At 45.3% G+C, this 19,016-nt stretch overlaps 1 long non-coding RNA gene across 1 annotated transcript in view; it reads right to left on the bottom strand.

Moving 5' to 3' along the window:
• The window catches only part of LOC139265328 (uncharacterized), a 43,973-nt gene extending 29,351 nt beyond the window's left edge, over positions 1–14,622 (bottom strand). Inside the window, exon 1 of the long non-coding RNA XR_011593530.1 lies at positions 14,458–14,622. This is a non-coding gene — a long non-coding RNA (uncharacterized lncRNA). The remainder of the gene's footprint in view (positions 1–14,457) is intronic.
• Positions 14,623–19,016: the final 4,394 nt, after the last annotated feature.

The raw sequence follows: 19,016 nt of genomic DNA, 5'->3' as shown, positions 1-19,016 counted from the left end.
GTTAGACAGCAGAGGAGAGGAGTTATGATTGACTGTATCAATAGCTGCAGTGAGGTCAAGGAGGACGAGGAGAAATAATGTACCATTCTCAACATTGTGGCATAATAATGAATAATTTGACTAATAGTATAGAAACTTTAGATGTATTTCTGAATATTTAAAATTTATTCTCAGGTTGTCGGTGCTACTGTGAAGGCTACATTTGTTGCCCAGGCCCAATTGTCCTGAGAAGGTGGTAGGTGTTTTTTCCGAAACCACTGCAGTCCTTGGGATGAGGGTGCTCCCATTATGGTGCTCGGTAAATAATTGCAGGTTATTGACCCAGCAACAATGATGGAAAAATGATATATATCCAAGCCAAGATGGTATGTGACTTGGAATGGAACTTGGAGGTGAAGGCCTTTGCAGGATATTGCTGCTCTTATACTTCTCGATGGTTGAGGTCTTAGGGGAAGGGGGTGCTATCAAAGTAACCTTGGTGAGATATTGCAGTGTATCCTGTAGATCATGCATACTGCAGTCACATTACGCTGGTGGTGAAGAGTGTGGATATTGAGTCCAGTGGCAAAGCTACCAATGAAGCAAACTGCTCTATCCTGGATAAATTTGAGCTTCTTGATTGTTGTTGCAGCTGTCCCCATCGAGATGAGTAGTGACTATTCCATCACACTCTGCTTCGAGATTTTTAGATAGTGGATAGGCTTTGAGGATTCAGGAGGAAAGCCAATCACGCACCTTACTCTTGTAGCTCTAGTATTAATATGGCTAGTCCAGATACTCTTCTGGTCCATGGTGACCTCTAAGGTATTGATGGTGGGGCCTCAACAATGCTGGTGCTGGTGAAGGTCAATGAGAGATAGCTGAGCTTTTTCTTGTTCATTGCCTGGCAAATTTTACCAGTCACTTGTCAGCCCAAGCCTGCATATTAACCAGGATCAGTTGTCGACTGGCATGTGTTGCTTCATTAGTGGAGGAGTTGTGAATAGAGCTGGATCAGCAGACAGCCCCACGCCTGATGTTCTGATGGAGAGAACGCCATTCATGAAGCAGCTGAAGATAGTTTGGCCAAGGAAGTAAACCCAAGGTACTCCTGAAGCTATGTTCTGAGGCTGTGATAGCTGGCCTCCAACAAACACAATCATCTTCCTTTATATTAGATATGACTCCAGCCACTGAAGGATTTCACCTTTGACCCCCATTGACTTCTGTTTTGCTCGAGCTCTTTGGTGCCATACTTGGCTGAATGCTGACTTGATGTCAAGGGCAGCTCCTCTCACCTCTCACCATGTGTGTGTTTCAGGGTATTACATATGTATTTCATTAGATAGCATAAGTGAGCTCACTTATAAAATGCATGGTCTACAGACTAAAATAATTAAAATCCCTAACAGTGCCTCATTGTTCTCTCTGCTCTCGGCCTATCTACCCCCTTATGACTGTTACAGGAAAGGTCAAAATCGTCTTGGCCATCTTGTGACAAGCTGTGGTCTGAGACAACAACATTCTGGAGAATCATGTGGGAAGACGATGGCTCATGTACTAAAGTTGCCCTTATATTTTTTATCTTATCTGCTCTCTAATTAAGAAATAAATATCAAGATAATATTAATACTGGGAAAATTGACAACTTAGGGTTGAAAATATGTTTCAGTTCTAAATCCATCACAAAGAAGATTTGTGACAAAATATAAAATTCCAAAAGCATTTACAGTATCTCTTGAAAATCAGGCCTGCAGATGTTGCTTCTGAGATTTGTGTTTGATATTGTTAATTTCTTTGCTGAATCTGCTCCATGTCGACGTAGTTCAAGGAATACCATACTGATGAAACAATTACCTCTGAAGAGAAAAGTGAATTGATTATTAACTATACTTGGGTCCATCCTATTTTAAAATAATTTCTGCTTAATCCGATGGAAGAGTTAGTTATTTATTTCAATTTTTTATTGTTATTGTACGTGCTGTAACTATTGTGGAGATAAAGTGTATGACTGATGATCTCTATTAGGGGTATTGCTAACATTTACATCTGTAGAAATTTAGGTCTAGACTTTCCACTCAGATTGCTAGGGCCCAAAATTGGGCGATGTTCCAGCCTGAGCGTTGCTTCAGCTTTCACGATCACTGGAAGATCGCTCATTTTTCGGATTGCCAACTTCCAGCATTTTTTTCCCGGCGATAGCCCAGCGATAGCTCAGCGATGTGGATTTAGCCTTAGCGATGCAAAATGGGCCTCAGTAATGTGGAAGGCAAGGCTTCCCTAGCAACGGCCTTTCTGCACATGTGGTTTTTTTTGCAAACAAGTTTTCCTGCAATTCGGGAGGTATGCGGTCATCCATGCATGTGCAGAAGGCAAAGGGAGGGGGCGAGAGAGAGAGAGAGAAACGAGAGGAGACACAGAGAGGAGAGAGAAAGAGAAACAGCAAGAGAAAGAGCTTTTTTGAAAAATGTCTGAAATCGAGTCTTCAGAGAGTGGGCACGATGTGGAGGGGGGGGGGGGCAGGAGGAGGGCCAAGCCTTTTCCGATGAAGCGAGTAAGGCCCTCATCAATGAGGTGCACTCTCGGTGGGGCCAATTAACCTGGGGTGGGCGTCTGTCCTGGGACATTTGGGAACATTAGCTCCTGTCATTGCCGAGCTCACCAGCTGTCCTGATTTCCACCACCCCTGGGGGCCTTCAATGGAGATTGTAGTCGAGATGTTTGTGTCAAGCATTAGATCCTAAACACGATCTTTGTTATAACCGTGCATCAATTGTGGATACAAAGCCTATTAGCATATAACGTTGGAAACTGTTGTCTTTCCATGATAGTACCTAGTCAATTAGCTTATGCCATGCTATTGTTACATTGGCAGAGGAAGATATCTAAGAATCGGGCTGAGCGCAGGCGCACAGGAGGAGGCCCTGCCCAGCTCTCTATCCTTATTGACTTGGAGGAACATGCTGCGGCACTTGTCGGCAGCCACAGTCACTTGGCCACCACCCATGGTGATGCAAAACCCCCTCTTGTGTCATGTGAGTAATGTGTAAAGCATTGTTAGTTCAAAGTAATGTAACGGCAATTCATTATAATATATGAATGATGTCATGTTATGCATGCAGCTTCTGTGCTACTCTCAGGTTAACAACATAAGAACATAAGAAATAGGAGGAGCAGGCCATCTGGCCCCTTGAACTTGCTCCATCAATTGATAAGATCATTGCTGATCTGATGTAGGGCTCAGCTCCACTTCCCTGTCTGCTCCCCTTAAACCTTCACTCCCTTATCATTCTGTCTATCTCCGACTGATCCAGCCTCCACAGCTCTCTGGGGCAATGAATTCAACACAGATGTATTATCAAATGTACTACCATATGATGCATTAATATGTAATGTCTCTTGGTCACATTTATTGTAGTAGTGCTGCTCCTCCTATGTATGCCAGCGCAGCACAAGAATCCCTTCTGTTCTAATAAACTCAATAAGCTCAATTGTGTATTGCAGGTCCCACCACTCCGATGGCGCAAAGGGAGGCCACACCTATACCTGCCCCTGCAGCTGGCAAGGTGCAGATTGTCGTCACCACAGGTGCGGAAGAGGAAGACACCACCGAACCAGAGGAGGAAGTTATGGAAAGGGAGGAGAATGCCCCTTGTATCACTTTGAATGTTGTACCTGCGGTCACTTTGTCATCATTGTCTTCGACAGAAGAAGTAGCGGGACCAAGCGGCTTGCAACTGGCGATTCCAAGGCATTCAGTGCCCACACTGACCCCAAGGAGGTCAAGTCAGCAAGGTCAGCACGCACTGCTACTGGCAGATCGCATCGAGGGCATGTACAAACTGTGCATGGAGAGCGTCGTGATAAGTCGCGAGCTCCTCCAAGCGTTTGATGCGTTCACGGGGAACATTTCCTGGATGTCCGCTCGCAATCAGAGGATATGCAGCAGATGATCCGGGAGATGCATGAGCAGACCGCCGCCATCCAGGCCTTGTGGCATGCGAGACTAGTGGGAGAGAGTACTGCACTCCAAGGTGCCATCTCACCAACTGCCAGCACAGATGTGAGTCAGGAGGAAGGACTTCCTTCTAGCTTGGAAGTCATTTCCTCAGGAACGTCTTCCCTTCCATCACTCCCTGAGACGATCCTCACCCTCCCCACAGCAGGAGGTCTTGAGGTTGTCTTCTGCAAGTCAACTTTATCCTTCTACCCAGGGATTCAAACGGGGGGCTAAGCCATGGGTGGGTGGAGGATCTGGAGGGAAGCTTGGCCGCAGGTAGGGAGGGAGGTGTTATTGTTATTCTGTTCTTATTGTTGTTATATTATTGTTGTTGTTGTTTTTTAAATTTATTGTTAGGTGACCGTTGGGAGGGGGGTGGGGGGCTTAAATTAAAAAAATTAAAAGTTTTTTGTTAAATTATTAAATTTTTTTATTGCATTTTACAATTGTTGTGTAGTGTCTTATAATAACGTACAGTATGGTAAAACATGAATACAATTGTTGGAAAACAATGACCAAGCCAGGCCAGACAAGGATGAAATGTAACGCAACTGCAACTGTTGTCATTCCATAACTGTAACTGTAACTGTCACCAATGTAAGTTCATGCAAAGCATTCATTTATGAGCTGCTGACTTAAGAGTTTTGCAGCTGTGTAACTCCCACGGGGTTTTTCCAGTCTAGTGGGGGGGGCGTGGGGGCATGAGTTCTTCGCTAGGCTGATTGTCCTCCCCGAGGTCCTCATCATCCTCCTCTGTTATGTCTTCAGATGCTCTAATAATGATTCCACGAGGCAATGTGTTGTGCTTGAACTGTAGTGACCTTAGTCCATTTAATATAACTCCAGAGTGAGGATCGCACATGGTGGCCTGCCTTTTATACTAGGCCTGGCACACCTGTACAGGTAACCTATAAGTCTCCTACTGCAGTGTTCTCTGGTGGCACACCTTGTAATAGTACAAGCAGTAACCATGTCGGATACATGACATCACTCTCCCCCAAGTTCTTAGTGCAAATTGTCTTTGCATTGACTGTGCTCTGGGCTTAGCTCTAGTTGACGCTTGGGGGGTCGTTTCCATCTTTGGTGAGTAGGTGGTGCTTCGTTGGCAGTAGAGTTGCTGGTGGTTTCTGTTTGTGCGTCCATGACCACTCCATTCTATCCCCCCCACCCCCGCCAAATACAGATTGTGCCGTTGGCTCATTACATACAGATACATTCAAGTCCCCCAAAAAATTGCATTTACAGTATTGCATTCGTGATAGTGTGGTGAGGTAAGTACATTTGAATGGTGAGGTACATACTTGGAATATACTTGGAGTCAGTGCTGGGGTCAGCACCGGTGCGTGAGGACAAACTAATGCCAAAACTGCTGGATGGTGTCCAGGTAATCTGGTGGAGACGCGGTGCCTAGTGCTGGCAATAGGAACCCAGTTGGCTCAAGTTGCCTGCTCTCGGGGCTTTTGCCATTGCTTCTAGCACAGGCAGGTTCACAACTGCCTGTGACCTCCCTGTCCTCTCCTTGTGCCCCGGATCGCTGCTGCTCCCTAAGGAGCAGTCGTCCAGCAGTGCACAGGGAACTGCTGACTCGCTTGCCTGGGCGTTATTTGGTTTGGGATCCTGGCTGGTCCCAGTCCCATTTGGGAGATCTGTTGCAGGTGACCCTTCATTGCTGGGTGTAGCCTTGGTGGCGTTAGGGTCTGGGGGCTGCGCCTTAGCGCAGTTTGCTTTTTCAGGCTCGTGGCGGTTGGTGCCATCGGGTGCCTGAGAAGTGGAGCCGATCAGGGGCAGAGTATTGATACCGGTGCCATTGCCCTCCTGAAATTGCTTGCTCTGCAGCTTGTATATATTAGCTGCTTGGTGCATCACTCCATGGTGCATCACTCTGGTCCCAGGGATGCAGGCTACAGCATTAGGTAGCTCGCTGGACCTGTGTGTTCCCGATGAGTGTTTTCCCGCTACATTGACTGTATGCAGTTGAAATCCCACATCGCACAACGTTTCATTACTTATTGTAAATAACCTGTAGCTCCGATCGCAATCGCGTGACTTTTCCTTGCTTATTGCATGTACACAACTCTGATCATCAAGTACACATTTTACATCTAACTCACAGTTGCTATTACATTGATTGAGAGTGTGGAACTGTCCCTTTAAGTGTGGTGGGTTGCTGGCCTCCTTTAAGAGAGCCTTGCTATCTTTACCCCAATCCTCTTCTTCGCTTGGTACCACATGTTGCTCCATCAACGCTGCACCTCATGGTCCGGCAGCCGCCATCTTTTTTCTCAGCGCCTCACCTCATGGTTTGGGTGCCATATTTATTCCATCCACGATGTCGACTGCTGTACTGCTGTGATCCTCTTCTCCCCGGGTTCCTCCACCGAAGCTGGGAAGTCGCCTCTGGATCCGATTTTCTTCCTCCGGAGTCCTGCCACTGGAGTCTGGAAGGTGCGTTCGGGTCGTCTCAGCTGGATCATTTCCATGCAGTCATGCTGAGAGATCTGTGCCTCGGGTGCTGTGCTGGTCTGCTCTCTGGTGCCAGATCCAACCTCAGGTGGGGGTTTGCTTTGCCCGAGCGCAGGGGACGTCAATCGCTGGAGGGATGAAATCATCCCAGCTACTATGGATCTTCTCCATCCACCTTCTTACGAGTAGCGTTGGTCCATCACCTGCGACAATCGACAGGGGTAACTTATGCACCACTCCGTCATGGAGTACCTTTACATTCGCGCTATCAATGACTGGGATAAGTTCATTGGTGTAGGTGCGCAGCTTTGCCTGAACCGGGATCAATTTGGGTCCTTCAGTCTGATTGTCCCATAGCCTCTCAAAGGCTTCTTGATTCATTACTGACTGGCTCGTCCCCATGTCCACTTCCATGAAGACTGGATCGCCATTTATCTCAACGTCCATCCTCAATGGAGAACATTCGGTGGTGCAGGTAAGCATGCTATATACCTCACCATGGGACCGAGCTGCCTCTCTGACTATCGCTTCATAATCCGCGCTGGATTCATGGCCATCTGCAGACTCTTCATCAACACAGTGAGTCATATTTCTATTAAACATTTGCTGCAGCCTTTACATACATAGTTTTTAAAATGGCATTGGTGGGCCCTATGATTCCCTCTGCAAAGCCAGCATGGTGCTACTAGATTAGCCCCCCTCGGCGGACTCTGAGTTAAGGGACTCGGGAGCTTGTTCTCTCTCCCCTGACAAGATTCCCATTCTACAGTCCAGCCTCTAAAAGGCGCCATTCTGTGCACAGTACTTGCCAGGTTTGAGTCCTGAGGATGAGTCATCAGCCTCGAACTGCAGATCGAGGACATGAATGCTTGGCTCACGCAGATGGCCTTCTGCAGTGTGACTGTTGTATCCGCAGATAGTAGCTTATGAAGAAGGTCCTCATGGCCGATTCCGATGACAAAGATATCCCGCAGCGCTTCGGTGAGATGGTCGCCAAAATCACATGATGCCACCAGCCTCCTGAGGTCTGCAGCATATTTCGCGATCTCCTGGCCTTCAGGCCGTCTGTGTGTATAAAACCGGTTTCTGGCTGTGAGGAATCTCTCTTTGGGCTTGAGTTGTTCTTGGATCAATGTTACAAGCTCCTCGTATGTCTTGGTTGTTGTCTTCGCTGGTGCCAGCAAATCCCTGATGAGGCCATAGACGGTGGGCCCACAACTGGTTAGCAGGATAGCTCTGCACTTATCAGCCAGTGTAGCTGGATTGTCGTCTGCCAGGTCGTTGTTGTGAAGAAATGGTCGAGCCTCTCCACAAAGGCTTCCCAATCATCACCATCAGTGAACTGCTGCAACGTACCAAAGTTAGTCATTTTCGCGTGAAAGTCTGTAATCTCATCGTCAATTGTTATGTCTTCAGATGCTCTAATAATGACTCCACGAGACAATGTGTTGTGCTTGAACTGTAGTGACCTTAGTCCATTTAATGTAACTCTAGAGTGAGGATCACACGTGGTGGCCTGCCTTTTATACTAGGCTGGCACACCTGTACAGGTAACCTACAAGTCTCCCACTGCAGTGCCTTCTGATGGCACACCTTGTAATAGTACAAGTAGTAACCATGTAGGATACATGACATCCTTCTACTCCTCGTCGTCTGCCTCTTTTTCCTCCACTCTCTTCTGAGGTGGACTGGCAACCCCATCAGGCAATTGTTGTCCTCTCCTTATAGCTAGTTTATGCAACACGCAGCAAACCACAATAAACTCAGTGACCTGGTCAGGGTGGTACTGTAGGCTGCCTCCAGAGTGGTCCAGGCATCTGAAGCGCTGCTTCATCACTCAAATTGTCTTTTCGACGATATTGCGTGCAGCTAAATGGCTTTAATTGTAGTGCTTCTCGGCTTCCGTCTGGGGATTACTCAGTGGGGGTCATAAGCTAACTGGCAAGGCCATATCCTTTATTACCCAGCATCCAACCGTGACCTTGTGGCTGACTGTTAAATAGGTCAGAGACTGTGCTCTCACGCAAGATGTGCGCCTCATGGATGCTGCCTGGAAAATTAACATTTACTGCCATGATTATTTGGTTGTGGTCGACAACGAACTGCACATTCAGGAAGTGGAATCCTGAAATCGGTTACGAAATACCTCCGCATTCTGTAAAGGTGCTCTCAAGGTGGTGTGCGTACAGTCTATTGCTCCCTGAACCTTGGGGAAGTTTGCTATTCTCGAGAAATCCAAAGCCCTCTCGGTCTGTAACTCCCTGGTCATGGGGAAGTTTATAAAGTCCATCCTGCGTGCGTAAAGGGCTTTAGTCACCTGTCAAATGGAGCAATGTGTGCCGTGCTGAGAGATATCACAAATGTCGCCAGCTGAAGCCTGAAAGGAGCCCGATGCGTAGAAGGAAAGTGCCGCAGTAACCTTTAACTCAAAAGGCAGTGCAGTCCTGATGGTGCTGGTAGGCTCCAGATCTCCCTTAATTAGCTGGCATATCTCAGTGATGACCTCCTTTCGGAAGCGCAGCCTCCTAAGGCACGTGTTATCAGACAAGTTCAGGTATGATTGCTTTTCCCTGTAAGTTCGTCTGGTGTAAGGTCTCCTCCTCCGCATCAGTCTGCCACTTCTTTGATTGGGCTCTTCACTAAATCAAACTTCAGTCTCCAGCATGTGAGCATTTACAAATAATGGTAGAGAAGTTACAGACCCTATCACGATTGCTATAAATGTCCTTTGTCCTCAATAAATAGAAATGTGAGCAGATGAGTCAGTAAGGCCCTTAAAATAACTCTCAAATTAATTATCCTGATAAGCTCCTTTTTCAAACAGCCTCTCGCTTCGTCCGACATTCAAAATGGCGTCCATAGTGCCGAGTCCTGTGAACAGTGCCGGTTAGGAGCAGCTTTTCTCCAGCGATCCTCTCGGCGAGCGATCAGCCCGGCGATGTGTGGGCGATGTGGTGAAAGTTGTGGAGGGCAATCACCTCGGCGATGTGAAATTCTTTGTGTGCCAAAGATTGGGCCGGCTATCTTTGGGCAGTGTTCCAGCCCAACTTTCCACTTTTTAAGTAAAATGGGTGATAGCCTGCCTATTTGGGCGATAGCCTAGTGATCATCAGGGGAATGTCCAGCCCCAAGAATCAATATATTCAAAAAAATATTTCAAAGAGCAACAAGATTCTTTAAAAAAGACAAAAGGCTAGAATTTCCAGTGCTTCACGGTATTGGCCGTTTTGGGCGAGAATCGGGTTGGCAAAAAATTTCCCAGCTGAGGCACGCCGGCGGTTTCGAAGTACCACTGGGGAGCAGACCGTTGGCGTGCACCTTCCACAGATAACCATGGCGTGATTTTTAGCTCAGCGGTGACCCGTAGGTAAGTATAAAAAAAAACGCCGAGAATCAGCAGAGCTGGGCGGTAGATGAGTAGCCCTGCAAGAAAAAATTAAGTCATTGGTTTTATACTAATTATTTAAAAATTCTCTTGTAGTGATTTAAGTGAAAGGGGTCCTGAGAATGCTTTTATGATTTTTTATTTTATGTTTTTTGAAAAAATATTTTTTGTGCTTTTCTTCTCCTCGGCCAGCCCGCAGTCTCGGTGTAAATTTTTAGTAAATTTATTAATTATCGCCCAATCAACCCGAAATTCCATTTTTCTGCCAAGAATCAGGTGCAATGCCCATATTTTTCGCTGGGTGGATTTTATTTTGGGGGGGGGAATTTTTCGCCGGCTATAATCTTGGGAATCTTAGCGGTCTTTTGGGCGGGAATTGAGCGCTGGCAGATTGTTTGGAAACTCTAGCCCAAAATTTATCTGTTTGTCACTGAGGACCAGTAGCTACACTATCAATTCACAGCTGGTTGTTTATGCTGCCTGCTGCCATTGGTACTATCAGACCTAGGAGACAACCCTGTACATACATGCTTATAGACATATATGGAGCTCCATGTTACAGCTTAGCCATTCTCTCAATACCCACCATGGCTAGATTACAGTTTCCATTAGCAAATAAGTCTGTAATGAACTGAAATCTACATCTTTTGTCTTCACCGTGTATGGGTTAGCTTAGCCTAAGTCTAACAGTTAAGACTGAATCATTGTAAATCACTTACTGGAAAATGAATGAGATGTGTACAGTCATATTTCAAGGTTTTTTTTTACCATTGCTTCACAGAAAGGATTTTACTTTTTTTTGATTAGTTGCTGCAAATGTTGTACTTTAATAGCCTAAGGGACAATCCCACCAGATCTGTTTTTTTTTGCTCCCACTACCAAGTACATCTGCATGATGTCAACACTGCAATCGATTACTATTAGGAAACCAGCAACGACAGGAAGGATTGTTTTTCAGAGAAGAATTTCCTCTTTGGCCAGAAAGTCACCCCACCCCTTCCCCACCCCAAGAAGAACTAATGACCATGTAACCAGAATTTGGAAATCATTGTGTTAGAACAGACTGGTGGGCGTAAGTCTGTCCAACCACATTTTTGTCATCAGAAATTTTGGAGCTTACATTTCTAGACAGGAATCATTAACAGGAATTCACAAAGAGAGGTCCTCTGGGTGACCACATGAAAACAAATGGCTATGTTTTAGGTAGCCCAACAGTAATATGAAATAACCAGTTGTACATAAACATTGCATAAATTTATAAAATGTCTAATAAGTTCAGTGGAGCCCTGAGCACTTTGTAAAGCAACTTTAAGCTTGCAGTGGAATAGCATGGTACAGCTATTTCTTTCAACGGGCCTCATGCCATTCCTCACAATAGACAGGTCAGGATCTGACTCGAGAGCTGTACAATGTTAGTGTTATTGTAAAGTGGTAACTGATAAAGTTTTAGATAAATATACTATTAATTGCACTACTTACTCATCCCTAGACCTTTTAATCATCTTTTTCTTATATCTTGAATAGAACCCAAAGTAAAAAAAAACTTTTGGAACTTGAGATTCCAATCGAAGAAATAGGACAGAACACTGATAATTATTGTTTTATTTTTAAATGTGCGCTTAAAAATTCAGCTTTAATATAAGTGTTGGGTATTATATATAGCATACTAAAGGCTAATGCATGTTAGAAAACATATCAAAAAATGTAAAACATCAGCAAGGAATCTGATTGTTTTCACATCTCATGGATAACATGTAACTTTCCATCATAGACTGAAGGAAAACTTCTTAAGTTGTACATGCGTTGGGAGACGATCATTACTACAACTAATAAACCAGAGCTTATTTTATAGATTCCTAGGAAGTCAGTTAATTTATATGTATAGCTGTATTGATATTGGCCTGTAGAAGCATGTGGATATTTTCTCTTTTGATATGCCATGATATGGAACAAAAGTAGTCAATCATTTGCAAGATTTTCTTTGGAGATGGAAGAATATGGAAAAAATTGATTCCTATCCAAAGAAACAAATTGGTAAAACTACTGTTTATTTCCTTCCTTTCATTTTCATTTATTTTCACCCTTTCATTGCTCCTTTTGTGCTTAAATTATTGTGGTTCTTTATGTTTTTCATTTCTACTTGTGCATTAGAGAGTCAAAAGTCAAGTAAAATTTGTGCTTTAGTTCAAACACTTGCAGCCTATCAGCTCCATTTGGTTGCATTCAACTCAGGTCAAGATGACCCATGCTGAATACAATCCATCAGTGATAATATTGGGGCTGCTACCAAGTCTGTTAGTTTGTCAGGAGGTAATAAATTAATTGTCCAGCACATGCATTGACTACTTTCGTAAATTAAATCCAGACAGATTGTTTATACCAGCCCAGAGATGCAATGACGGGAAGAGGTAATGTGATGTGGAATTGAAATAAATCACTTCCGACTATTTGGAGCAAATCAGCTGCAAATTTACCACCAATGCGAATTTCCAGCTATTGTATAAAGGATTCTTAATTAATCCAATTTGACTGTACGTGTTGTGGGTTTCTGTAGGTATTCTATTGTGGCACTGAAACATGGAAAGGTCTTCAAATGTTGCATGTTAAATTGAACAAAACTCATTCTCCTTGTCACCCAGACAATATTGAACCTTAGGGACAAGATCTGCTTGTCTGTGTTTTATCTTTCAAATGATAATACAGAGAACATTCTGCAAATACTACAACAGTGAATATATAAATCACAACCCCTTTTGAGACATCAAGTTATAATCCACTTTTAAATTGTCTCAATCCAGTTTGCAGTGGATGTGAGTCCACAGCATGATCAAAACAAAGGAGCTGTGCATTAATTAGCACTCTTAGAGCTGCATTTTCGGAAAACGGTAATTTTATGCCAAGATTACCGTTTTCATTGCGCTATTGATTTTAGGCCTAACTTTTGGACTTTACGTTTGCGTCATCGGTAAAATCGGTGTTGCATGAGGATTGGCGGCACAAATCGCAAGTTTTGGCAACTTTAGTCCGTGGTCGGTAGCACTGCAAGAGAGATCTTGGGAGGTAGGGGGGGTGGGTGGGGACAAAAAAAGTGCTAAAAACATTCAAAAAACATTCACAAAACCCTTACTTACTAAATCGCTGCAAAAAATTAAAAATAAAAAGTTTTACTTACCTTTTCTGCAGGTCTTCGTACTTACCACTGCTGGCAGGGCTGCATCGACAGGTTTGACCTGTCGGTATTCTGAGCATGGCAGAGAGTGCCGAAAGTACGATGGTAATGCAATCCGCGCCGCAAAAAGGTGCTCGAGGATCCCGCCGACCGGGTTTTCGCCACAGAGGATCAAATCTTGGCGAAAACCTGGTCGCAAACCTGGTAAAAATCCAGCCCTTAGAATTAAACCCCTCCAGAATGGAAATGGCATACTATTGCAGTGGTAGCTACTTTCTAAATTTAGGATTAAAATATACTTTTGGGAAGACTACTGAGGAGCTCCGAGTTCCACCTGATTGGTGGCACAAACAGGACCTGACGTACACAGAAATTCTCAAACAATTGAGTTTCCCTCATATGGGACTAAAATATGGGAATTCTGAGACACCGGGCTGAACTTTAACATGTAAAAACAGATGGTTTGGGGCTGGGTCAGATGTAAAAATTTTAAAATATGACACCCGCCTCCAACCCACTCACTTCCGGGTTTAACCACGGCGATACAAGTGGCGGGCAGCCAACCCGCTCCCAGGAGGCAGGTTGGCAAGTTAAATGTTTTAATGACGCTGGTAGCCTCTGATTTAACTTGCTTTGCAGGTTTTACAGTGGCCGGAAAGTTTCCCAGGCCTCGGGTAAACCCGGCAGCTGAAGGAAGGCGAAGACAGCTTCGGGGAGAAGTAAGAGGTGGGCACCGGAGGGACTGGAGTGCATCATCACGCCCGGCAACCAAATTTTAATTTGATTTTACGTTTTAAAGTTTAATTTGTTTTCATTGCCGGTGCTTTTAGTGTCCCCCTCCCCTTTTATAGGGGGCACTGGAAAAATTTGATTTTAGCGCCCCAAAAAAAACAAAAAAAAAAAGGGGCCTTGAAAATGTCTGCTGTGTCACCCAGGTCGAGTGGCATGGTTTTAATGTTTATGTTTTTGCAGGTAAACTCAAAAGAGTTTCGGGGAGAAGTACCTTTACAGCACTGATTGTGGGCCAGGAGGAGCAGGTGTGCTTCCCTCCCAGCCCCCCAAGCTCCCACGCATCAGATGCACCCACCCTCCCCAATACAAAGAACCCCGGGATCTGACCACCCCCCCCCCCCCCCCCCCACTTTCGGGGATAGGACCCTCCCAAGATTTTCGCCGGGCCATGTATTGGTCCTACCTGGTCTGGAGTCCTCCCACCTGACTGGAAGACAAGCCTGTCAATTAGGATGTCAGGCTGACTTCCAGGTAGGGACCCTGTCAAGTACAAAACACGCACACTGTGGAGTTGAAACTCGACAGCATGCGGGGGGAATCCCAGATTTTGAGGATTTCTGTCCAAAACTCTGTGCACCCCCACCACCTACATAACCCACCCCTGTTAATATTCAGGCCACCAATTCTGATAGACATTGGTTAATTTCATTAAAAAAGAACTTTGCAAACCCGACTTTGGTGGCCCGCCCAATGTTCGGCGGTCTCGCGGTTGTCGGTCAATCTTCACTGCGGCGACATCGGTCCATGCGGTCTTGAGCAGTGCGTCAGTGGAGTGTGATGGACGGACTGCTCCAGTTGTGCAGGGTAAGTTGTCTGGGACTTGGGGCTCTTTGGGTCCTGAGTTCTGCGCACGCGCGCTCTTCCATCGAACTTTCCCCCCCCCCCCCCCCCAAGAAGAACAGTCCAGAGGCCAGAGACTACTGACGTCAAATCGCAGGTAACTGTCTCCAGGTACGTTTAGATTTTGAATTGTTTTGTGCAGTATTTTTGATTTATTTATAATACTTATGTATTTATTTATTTATTTTCACGTTTTTCGGGGGTGGGGGGTGGGTAGAATAGATCTCTGGGGGTGATTAGAGCTCTGAGGGGCATTAGATCTCTGGGGGGGATTAGATCTCTGGGGGGGATTAGAGCTCTGAGGGGGATTAGAGCTCTGGGGGGGGGGGAGGATTAGATCACTGGGGGGTTAGATCTCTATGGGGGGGATTAGATCGCTCTGGGGGGAATTAGATTGCTGGGAAGGCAAGGACTATGTCTGGGGGGGGAAGAGAAATAGATTGCTGGGGGGAGGAATAGGTCACTCAGGGGAGGAATAGATCGCTGGCGGTGAGGGGGGTAGAGGAACATTGTAGTTTACATACCGCCGACATACCATCGGCATAAAACCACCTTTTTTCAGACGGTGTGCAGCTCCGGTGGTATGTCGGTAGTGTGCTACCAATATTGGACTTTTGGACGGTCTGTAGGGCGCTCCATTTGGGCAGGCGGTATGTCGCTAATGAATTTCCCGCCTGGCGGTATGTGGGTGGTACGTAGGTATTTTTTGATCAATTTCGCGATTTTGGGCAGTATGTCTGCGGGCGGTATGCGGCATTATGTCCACCAATTTTGACCCTGTATACAGTAAAGAAACTGAAGTGTACTGAACTTGGAAATTTCAGTATTTATTAGTGATGATACAGTCTAAGCTATTTTCTTAATGAAATGTATTTTAGTTCAAAGAAATTTAATTGATTTGACTAAAGAAGTGTCCCCTCTAAAGGCAACCCATTTCAGAATGTAAACTTCCAAGCAGGGTTTTCCTCATGTCCCACAAGGTGCTATAACCAAAATCAAGCTAATGATGCTATGATTTTGTAGTTCTTGTTGCCCTTTTTGAATATTGGCACTACATGGACCTCCCTCCAGTCCATGTGAACAATTCCAGACCCTAGTGAGCTGTTAAATATATGAGCAAAGAACTCACTGAGCACCCTCGGGCGGAATCCATTTCCTCCACACTGTCTCATGAAGAAACACTTCCAAGTCAGTTACAGCAGGGGTTAGATACAGAGTAAAGCGCCCTCTATACTGTCTCATAACAAAACAGTTCCAGGTCAGTTACAGTATGGAATTGCTCACATGGACTGGAGGGCGGTCCATGTGGTGCCAATATTCAAAACGGGCAACAAGTCAGAACTGAGGAATCATTAGGTTAATTTGGTTAGAGGCAAGTTGCAGGAAGGAGTAATTAGAGATACTCTGTATGACCACCTGGACACAGAAGGGGTTATTAGGGACTCTCAAAATGGTTGCATTTCTTTTGAGGGAGTTACATGTTGGTGGATGTGGATAGCCTGGTTGATATTGTATACCTGGATTTTCAAAAAGCTTTTGACAAGGTGCCACACAATAGGCTGCTTAATAAGATAGAGAATTATGAGATTGCAGGCAAATCATGGATTGGATGAGGAAATTGGTTGCATTCTCTTCAGCAGAAGGTTGTTACTACTGGTAATAATTCTGCATGGAGTTCGGTTACTAGTGGTGTCCCACAGTGATCAGTATTAGAACTGTTGCTCTTCATGACCTTTATTAATGAGCTGTATGAAAGTGTTTAGGGAGCTATCTACAAGCTTGTGGATGATCCAAAGATTTGTGCAAGTTTTAGCATGTTAGATTTGAAAAAACAACTAAAATCAGATCTAGATTTAATGGGAGAATGGGCCCGCATCTGACAGGTCAGTTAATATTCATAAGTGCAATGTTGTCCAGGTGGGTTGGGTTAATGCCAAGCATGTGTATACCATGAAGAGTTCTGAACTAAAGTTTGTTATAGTACATGAATCTTTAAAGGTTTATGACCAGTGCCATGAGGCTGTAGTATAAGCAAATAGACTATTAGGATACATTGCTAACACAATCGAATAAAAAACATAAAGCACCATATTGTCCTTGTAAAAGGCACTGATGAAGCCTCATCGAGAATATTGTATCCAGTTTTGGTCCTCTCACATGGTGCCTTATATAGAGGACCTGAAAAAAGTTCAAAGGAGGGCCAGTAGATTTATATCTAGCTTAAAGGCCCTTAGTTAAGGATGGAGCTATTTGCACTAGAAGATGCTCACTGATTAGTCCCCTTGGAGGATAAGCCACACCCAGAAGTTCCTCTGGAATGTGTAATTGGAACCGCCTAGCCCAAGTTCTGAGTGACCTTGCAATGTGTAATTCGAGCCATTCAGACTTCAGATCCCAGAGAGGATAGAGCTCCCCAACCCAATACAATTTCCTGACACCCCCAGCCTAAGTTCATGCCCTCCAGCCCAAGTTCATCCCTCCCTCACAGCCCAAGTTCATCCCTACCCCCCCAGCCCAAATTTATGCCTCCCTCAGCCCAAGTTCCTAACACCCCAGCCCAAGTTCATGCCCCACCTGCCATAGATGAGGCATTGTGTGTGGGTCATGAATTATTAACAGGTTTATTGGGCATGAAGTGAATAGTGACAGTGTCGTGACTTCCGGATTTCATCCACTCCAATGATATCCCTTGTAACATATGCATCGAGCTTTCCGAAAAATTGGGTGTGGGTGTAAAGGGGGTTGGAAGAATATGATCCATCTTTCCTGAGCTCCCTCTCTCACCTCATACTTCCCCTCTCTCTCTCCCCAGTCTCTGTCTCATTCTCTCTCTCTCCCCCCACCTCTTTCCAACCCCGTGTCTCTCTCTCTCTCTCTCTCTCCCCCCTCCCGTGACTCTCTCCCCCTCCCATGTCTCTCTCTCCCCCCCAGTCTCTCTCCCCCACGTCTTTCCTGCCTATCTCTCTGTCTTCCCCCCCATATCTCTCTATCTTCCCCATCTCTCTCTCTCCCCCATGTCTCTCTCTCTCTCTCTCTCCCTGACCCTCTCTCTCCCACCTCCCCGTGTCTCTCTCTCTCTTCCCCACCCCCGTTTCTCTCACTCCCTCCCCCCCGTGTCTCTCTCTTCTCTCCCCCCTGTGTCTCTCTTCCACTACCTCCGATGTTATCTCTCCCACAGAAGGCCGCGAAAATGTTCCAAAAAATGCAAATGCATCCAGCTCCAGCAGCAGCAGACAGGTCCACATAAGCTCGTTGTATGAGCCCACTTCCGAATTCCGGCCTCCTCATATGTTGCACTGCGTTTGTGCGACTGAATCGAAGGCACATGGCCAAAACGGGGACAGCATCCAATGCGCGCATGCGCAGAAGGACACAAAAACAAGTACAAATGGTCACTCTGCTTAGTTAACAAAATAGGTTTACAGAGCTGTGTCATTTACTTTAGAAAAGCCTTGGCTTCGGGTGGACTTGCTTGAGGCCCTTGAAATTGTGGATAAACTATTTGAATTAGATAGGTTAGGGAGACATGCGTATAAGTCATGTAATCATAGAACTAGGTTAGATGTCAAATGTCAGGAGGTTTTATTTTTGTTGAGGGTTCTCGACCTTTGCGACTAATTACCAGTTTGTGCAGTGAGGGCAGATTTACTGCAAGCATTCAAAAGGGAGCTGGATAAGTGCTTGGCTATGGCTGTTATCACAACATACAAAAGGTATTGGGCAATGTGTCTTGTGATCACTGTGGACTTCTGGAATTTGTTTTATTGCTTTCGGAAGGGAGGGGGTCAGAGTGGAACTTCCTAGATTTTTGTTACCCTGAATTTGCTTAAGAAAGAAAGGGTGTCTGTTACGACCTCAGGACATTGCAAAGCGCTTCTCAGCCAATGAGTACTTCTGAAGTGTAGTCACTGTTGTAGTGTTGGGAACCATGGCAGGCAATTTGTGTCCAGCAAGGTCCCACAAACAGCAATGAGATGAATGACCAGGTGATTTGGTTCAGTAACATTGGTCAGGACACTGGGAGAGCTATCCTGTTCTTCTTCGAATAATGTCATGGGATCATCTGAAGGGCCTCAGTTTAAATCTCTTCTGAAGGACGGCACCTCCAACATTGCAGCACTCCCTCAGTACTGCATTGGAGTGTCAGCCTAAATTATATGCTCACGCAATGGAGTAGGGCTTGAACCCATGACCTTTTGATCCAGAGGAGAGAGTGCTACTACTGAGCCAAGACTGACACCTTAGAGGCTAGGATTTTTCTCTGTTTTATGAGTCTCTCCCACAATATTACATAACCGCTGTCGGGTGAAATGCAATGAGTGTCATGATGCTTAGTTGGACCATTATGGTATTGGACAGGCTCAATGGACCAACTGGTCTTTTTTTGT

This window comes from Pristiophorus japonicus, chromosome 6 (genome assembly GCF_044704955.1).
Source record: "Pristiophorus japonicus isolate sPriJap1 chromosome 6, sPriJap1.hap1, whole genome shotgun sequence".
Lineage (NCBI taxonomy): Eukaryota > Metazoa > Chordata > Chondrichthyes > Pristiophoridae > Pristiophorus > Pristiophorus japonicus.
Note: the sequence above shows the minus strand (reverse complement) of the source record. Positions and strands in the feature narration are given on the sequence as shown.